The sequence below is a fragment of the Excalfactoria chinensis genome, chromosome 10 (assembly GCF_039878825.1).
Source record: "Excalfactoria chinensis isolate bCotChi1 chromosome 10, bCotChi1.hap2, whole genome shotgun sequence".
NCBI lineage: Eukaryota > Metazoa > Chordata > Aves > Galliformes > Phasianidae > Excalfactoria > Excalfactoria chinensis.
This window is the reverse complement of record NC_092834.1, coordinates 10883255-10890542: the sequence shown is the minus strand read 5'-3', so window position 1 is coordinate 10890542 and position 7288 is coordinate 10883255. Positions and strand designations below refer to the sequence as shown.

General features: G+C 48.8%; 1 protein-coding gene across 3 annotated transcripts in view; it reads left to right on the top strand.

Annotated features, from left to right (window-relative positions):
- The first annotated feature begins 20 nt into the window (after positions 1-20).
- LOC140256797 (tropomodulin-2) overlaps positions 21-7288 on the top strand; it is a 32226-nt gene continuing 24958 nt past the window's right edge. Inside the window, exons 1-2 of one of the 3 annotated variants that reach the window (XM_072345599.1) lie at positions 3770-3788; positions 4186-4309. The gene's annotated coding sequence lies outside the window, so the exon portion shown is untranslated. Of the gene's footprint in view, positions 659-3723; positions 3789-4185; positions 4310-7288 lie in introns of those variants that run through there. The other 2 variants (XM_072345600.1, XM_072345598.1) reach the window with 2 other exon arrangements.

Below are 7288 nucleotides of genomic sequence, written 5' to 3'. Positions count from 1 at the left end.
CGCGGGCCGGGCCTGAGCGGGGGGCGGGAGCGGTTCGGTCCCTGAGGGCCGGCGGTCCCCGAGCTGGCAGCTCGTCGCGTGTATCCGCGGGTAAACAACGTTCTCAGAAGGATGAGCTGAGGGATGGCTTTTTCGGAGGCTGAGACATGTTTTCATTTAGCCAGCGGTGAGGAAAGGGTAGCCAATGCAAAACAGCGCTGAGAGGACCCTGTCCGCGGTGGAAGCTCCGCAGGGCTGCGGTGACCCGGTGCGGTCCCGGCACGGCTGCAGCTCAGGCCTTCCTGCTGCCATCACCCGGCTCTGCTGCGCACGGCGGAGTGGGGCACGCAGCGCCTCGGCCCTAATCCCGAACTGATTAAATCGTACTGTATTTACTGACTGCCTGTGTGGTATAAATGGAGAGCACGAGCTCGGTGACCGCGGGCTGACACGGAAATATTTCCCTGCCTGATGCAGGATGTAGAAAGGAAGGACACTGCCAGTAAATGGTGTAATGAACAAGCACGGCACCTGGACCCTCAGTCCTATAACTCTTGGACCCTCGATCCTTTATAATCTGTGATGAGAGTGGCTCAATGCAGGCTGAAACAAACCACGAGGGAGGAAATCACCTTCCTTCCAGTGATTCCTTCCATTTGAGATGCAATTCCACAGCTCAGTAAGTACAGGTATTTATTATTACCATTACTGCCGCAGCAATGCGGTGCCCACATCTAAATGTGTGTCTTTAGGATTTGGCATGCAATGGATACAGAAGGGCTCACAATAATCAAGCTTGGGAGAAACAACTGTTGAGCTTAAGTTAGTGTTATTCAGTTATCTTGGAGGTCTTGTGCAACCGTGGTGGTTCTGTGATGCATTGCTGTATGTTGCCTTGTAAAACAGGTCGAGGGAACCCTACGATCGGTCAAACCAATGCAGTTAGAAATCCTCAGCCTGAATGTGGACACAGCCTAACCACTGCATAGAACCAGAGCCTGAAAGGCCATCCCGTCCAACTCCACTGCACTGAACAGGGACACCTACAGCTCCACCAGGAGCTCAGAGCCCCTCCAGCCTGAACTTGGGTTAGTTTGAAGCCATTTCCCCTAGTCCTACCACAGCAAACTCTGCTAAGAGTCTGTCCCCTGTTTTCTTGTACACACCACTTGATGTACTGCTGGCAAGCACTTCATGGCCTACACCGCTGGGCTCCTGTCACCAGGGGGTTATTGAACCACGCCATCTGGAAGTGTCGCCATCACTCAGCAGTGTTACAGCAGACAAGTACAATGCTGCCTTTGCCCGAGGTGTGAGGCTTGCTGATCAGTCTCTGAACCAAGAGCAGGTCACTGCATTTGATCAACAGCTGGTCTTAAGAGAAGGGATCAGAACACGCACAGCACAGTAATCAGGAGCAGATGTTGGTCTAAAAGACATACCCCAGTTCAAGCAGGATTTAATTAAGCAAAGTCTTACAAGCCATGCTATGAGGAAAACAGATGAAAAGATCACAGGAGCCCTTCTGCTTTTTTATTAAAAGAAAAAACAAAACACAACAGTTTAGAACAACTGGCTGCATTTTGGCTACAAATATCAAGGGAGAGGAGGCTTGCTTTTGTATGCTCCAGTTAGAGAATCGCACAGATGCAAACTGCTGGCATTCAGCGCGGTGCTGGAGGAGCATCAAACCTCAGCACTCACTGGGTGATGGCTTGGTGGGGAGGCAGCAGCCAGACTGCTTGGGGCCTGGAGGCAAAGTGCTGTGTGAAGATTTGTAGCAGGGAGAAAGGAGCGCTTTGGGGCTGTACCCTCCAACCAACACCCTGCGGTTGGTCTGGACAGTCCCAGTCATTTGATGCAGGTGTATCTTAGCAGACACCATGCACGGGATACAACACCTCTCAGATATGTGAGCAATATCGTATTATTTTATCTTCTCATAGAATGGAATCATAGAATTGTTTGAGTTGGAGGGAACCTCTAAAGGCCATCTATCCCAATTCCTCTGCACTGAACAGGGACACCTACAGCTCCATCAGGAGCTCAGAGCCCCTCCAGCCCGACCTTGGGTGTCTCCAGGCATGGAGCACCACCACCTCCCTTGGGCAACCTGTGGCAGTGCCTCACCACCCTTATTGTACAGAGGGTATTTTTATTTTATGGGTTTGGAAGAAAGAAAGATAAATTATAACCTCCGCTCATGGGACTGAGATGTGATGTGTTTTACTTTGTGTGCTGTGCTTTAAGGGGTACGTTGTTCCCGTACATGTAGGTGTGCTGCTGTGTACATCCACATTTGATTGATGCAGTGTGTATTTTTGCCTGTACATCTCAGCCATGCAGTGACCTGTAGCTTTGCTTAGACAAACACTGGTCACTCACAAGTTCTATGCATGAGATAAAAGGCAGAAAGAGTAAAGAACACACAGGCAACAAGAGGATCTTTGGCTCCGGCCAAGCACTGCCCAAGCCATGGAGGTTCTGCGTTGTTACAGGTTATGGAAACCCATGGGAAGTGAGTTTGTCAGCAGGTACAACGCTAAAGGAAAGCGTGGCATGGGAGGGGCTCTTCCCATTCACTGAAACAGAGTTTCAACTCAAATACATTTTAAGGCGTGACAGGAAAATCTGAGTACAATACCTGATGAAGTTTATCAAAAAAACAAACACCCCGAAGCGAACTTCTGTTCCGTGTTGATATCGTCCATTTCCCTCTGCAGTGTTTGTGGAATATCGCTCTCAGTAACTCATTCAAGCCCTGGCCCTACAGACTGGAGAAAACCCAAAAGACGTTTTAATCCACATTAATGACAGAGTCCGCATCTCCCTGTCTCATGCCTGGACTGGACCATGTTTGCAGTGGAGCTTCCACCCAAACCGAATGATTTTCCATAGGAAAATTCAGTTTCTTCACAAGGGAATGTCTCATTTTCTTGCCAACACGTCATGAAACTTGAAGAGGTTTTAATCACAGGAACAGTTTTCCTGCTGCTGGTGACTCACTGCTCGGTGCTCAGCACTGACAGCCTCACTTGGACTGAAGCGTGTTGTCCTGTGAAGGCAGTGTGGTTAATTTGGTTGTGGACAGACTGATTGCAGGGGCCGCATTCAAATTGTGTTACGTATTATGAAGGCAGCTTATCAGCAGGAAGGGGACTGACTTTTGGCATGGTTTAATAGTGATGGGACAAAGGGGAATGGCGTTAAACTAAAAGTGGGGAGACATAAATTAGATGTTAGGAGGAAAGTCTTCATTCAGAGGGTGGCGAAGCGTGGGCACTGCTGCGCAGAGGCAGTGGGTTCCCCATCCCTGGAGGTGCTCAAGGCCAGGCTGGGTGGGTCCTGGGCAGCCTGAGCTGGGGGCACCCAGCACACAGCAGGGGGTTGGAGCTCGATGACCTTTAAGGTCCCCTGCAACCCAAGCCATCCTATGATTACACACAAACTCCTGGTTAATGCTGGCATGGTGTCAAAGCCCAGACAAATTAAATCATTCAAAGGAATGAAGAGTGGAAAAGCATCCAAACGATCTCCCCCCATTCCCCCTGCACTCTCATGACAACGAGCCGAAGGTGACGGGCAATAAGCGTGTTCTGGACGCGGGGTCGGTTGGCCTTTATCGGACAGGGCAGGCAGGCAGGTACCTGGGGGCCGCGGCCGGTGATGCTGCTGGCTGCGGGCGGCCGAACTACGAGTCCCAGCGTGCCCGGCAGGGCCGCGGCCACGCTGCGCAGCCGCCGCGCCGGGCACCCACCTGCCGCCGCCGGGCTCGGGGCGCGGAGGGGCGCAGGCGGCGGCGCGGCGTGGTAAGGCGGCGGCGGGCGGCGGCTCCGCGCGGTGCGGGGCGGTGCGGTTGCGGTGCGGGGTGGCGCGGCGCAGTGCGGTCGGCGGAGCATCCCCGATCGGGGCGCGGCTGCCCCAGCGCGGGGCCCGGGCGGTGCCGGGGCGGTGGGAGGGGGGGGGTTGCGGAGAGCCCGGTGCGGAGCTGAGCCCCGTCCGCTCGGATGGATTGGAGCCGTGGATGTTGTTGTGCAGCCCGTTTTATGAGGTGGTGCATATGTGTTTATTTCGGTGCGCTCACATCCTTTATGCCGGGCGTTAAATGATGAAGCCGGGATGAAGCAATGTAATGAAATATGAAGAAAGGAAGGTATTTTTTTGTATAGGAAGGTGAGAGGAGAGCACAGTGTATTTGTATGGCAGGAAGGCTGCAGCACCGGAGGAAGGCGTTGCGTTACGCTCCAGTGCGGCAGAGCAGCCCGGAATAAACGTGCCAGAGCCGGGGTGAGGAACAAGATGCTCGTCTGGTAACACTGCTAAGCTCTCGGTGAGCAAAATATGTCCTCAAGGTATCACGAGTGCCCTTCTTGATCATCTTCTGATGATAAAATGATCATTAGCTCCTCTGCTAGCTCAGGGTTTTTTAGTTTGATGGAAGCTTTGAGGGAATCCCTGTTGCTGGGGGAAAATCTGGAGCCAACCATTGGGAGATATAAGTGAGGAATGCAGCAATGAAAAACGAATGAAAATGGTGAATCGTGTGACTACACTGTTATTAAGAACAACAAACTTAGGAAAAACATTGCAACGTTATTAGTGACGAAACAAACCCCAAAATGCGATTGTATAAAACATCAAATAATGATTGGAATGGATCCTGTTTTTCTACCTTGAGTAGTAGACTGTAAATCTACGCTTCTAAAAGCATTTGGTAGAGGGAAGCTTCAGTAAGGTGTTGTGTTGCGTGTTTGAAGTAAATAGATCCGGACTTTCCGATATCTCATCATACAAAAGCTTTGCTTTAGCTGATTATTCTCAGCAGTTGCCCTTGAACCTCTGTTCTGCCTGGAGGTAGGAACGTGTAATGGGAAAGAACACCTGGGACCAGCTGGCCTAATATTGCAGGCATCACCTCCTCCAATACCTTGTGAGGGAGACATGAACTCAAATCCAGGGCTGTAGGGAGTTCCTGTGTATGTATTCTAATGACGTTATCACCTTTCTGGCATTATTCTGCACTCCTTTGCTTGCTAATAGACTCCGCTGCGGTGCTGTGTGCAGTATAGCTCCTAGCTGAACTTCCACAAAACACAGAGATATTTAGACTTTTACCATTAGCTGAAGGATGGGTGAGGTTCTGTGAGCCATCTCAGTGCCTTTGCTGACCCACATTCCATGCCTATCCTTTCTCCCATTCATCTGGTTCAGCTGGGTTCAGCTGAACTTATCCAGTAGCGTCTCGTCTTCACAGTCTGAATCATTTTGTTCAAAATGGTGCACTTTGCTCTCTTGTTGCATGACTCCCCAAACTATTATTGTTTATTTCCTCTGCTTTACTACTTCTGGCAAGCAATGTTTATGCATTCCTGCTGTAACTGATCAGCTCTAGGGTTTTCTGTAGCATTCCTAAGTTATTGAATGTCCCAGCCTGATGTTTCCCATGGTTGGGTATCCTTTGGGCTGAGGCTGTGGCAGCTCTGCAGGGCTTGGCATTAAGAGGGATCAAGCAATGTCCTTTAGCCATGTGTACCAACACGTCAGGTTATGGAATGGAACACACAAGTGTAGCCCTGGTTTCTGTTTAACTTTGGTTTGGTTTCCTGTTTAAGTTTGGTCATCTATATGTAATGCTACAGGAACCTGTAAACTTACTTTTAATATCCTTCTTAACCTGGATTTTTTTCTGGGGATAATTCCTGACCCCAGCACATGCTTTGCAGAATCAAACCTGCAGGGCCTGGTAGCTATCGAATGAGGTTCAAATATCATCGTCATGATGCTGCTGTCCTCCAGTTGCTCTGCAATAGGTACTTACCCATTCATACAGAACACCGACAAGCATCGCCACTGATGGCCTCCACTGGGACTTTGAATCTTAGCCCAGTGATGCTGGGCAGCAGCTATGTACGGCTCAGCAGCAGGTGCTTCTGGTGCACATCACAGCCAAAGCTCACAGGCGACAGCCTTTGGGTGGGGCTGCCATTTCATAGTCCAACTGTATGAGAAGACTTTGCTCTGCAGGATTTCAGGCTCATGCTTTACACCACCCTTGGTTTCAGACGGTAAATATTTGATGTTTATAATTGTAGAAAAGCTATCTAATACCATGGTTTTATAAAAGAGTTATGTGAGGACAGTAAGGTGTGAAGTTACAGTGTTTTCCCATGGATCTGTTCTGGTCAAACAGCTGCAGAGTGCAATGCCTGCAGAGGGAAGAGTTCCACTCTGCCATCCACTTGGCTGCTGCTGGCTGCAGCCATTGTTTGGTCCAAGCAGTGGTGCAGCCTCAGTTACCAGCCTGCATGGATTTCTTAAGCAAGTTTTCCAGTTCTAAAGATGCAAGAAACCTACATTCCAGTTCTGCAGAGTCACCAGTCACAGCGAGCAGAAATAGATGCTGTTTGCTTCGTTATTTTATAACCAAAACTTTACTTCTCTAAGACCACGGCGGGGAATCTTCCTGCAGGGTATGTGACAGAGGGACAGGTCTCTGTATTCCTTCCCATTTCCTACACCTGACACATCACTGGCGTGCCCAGACACCCTAACAGCAATCCCACTGCTGGCGGGGATGGTTAGATTTGTTTGGCCATTCTGTAGGTGGGAAGTGAGCAATTTGTGGTCGTTGGTTATGGTCAGTGGGCTACAGACTATCATATGGTCACTGCCTAATTACTCATTATGTATTTGGTATGGAAACAATTCTAGTGATTATGATCTAAATATATAAGTTCATCCAGAAATAGGTTAGAAACTCATCAGCCATTGTAAAGAAAACTAGTTTTTTCCTAGGACTTGCACTTGTGTTTTGAATAGTTATGAGCAGTATTCTTTATGTTATTGTGGGAAGAATCAGAAGTTACTGATCATGAAACTTTATTCTGTATTTAAGTGGGAGAAGCATGAATGTTTCATCTTCTTATTGCCAGTGAAAACACTCTCATGGTATCTGAATCAAAGGGACTGCTTCTCTTTATAATCATCAATAATCATGGCACAGTCATATGGATAATTTTGCAATTTACATGATGGTTATTTACTTATAAAGGGCACAGTCAAACTCCAATTGAAATGAATTGATGTCCTGCATTTTGTTTGGTTGTCAGTCTCTCAGTAAAGGAGCTCACTGTAACATAACCTACAGAGTGGCACAAGAGTGATCAGTGGTGAGAAAGGCTCATCCAGTTATGAAATGGAGTGTCTGATCACGGCCTGATCCTCCTGAAGGTTGAAGACTAGACTAATATTAGACATCGTAATTGTTAATTATTTACTGGTCTCTTTATGGGACTAAAGCAGTTGCTAG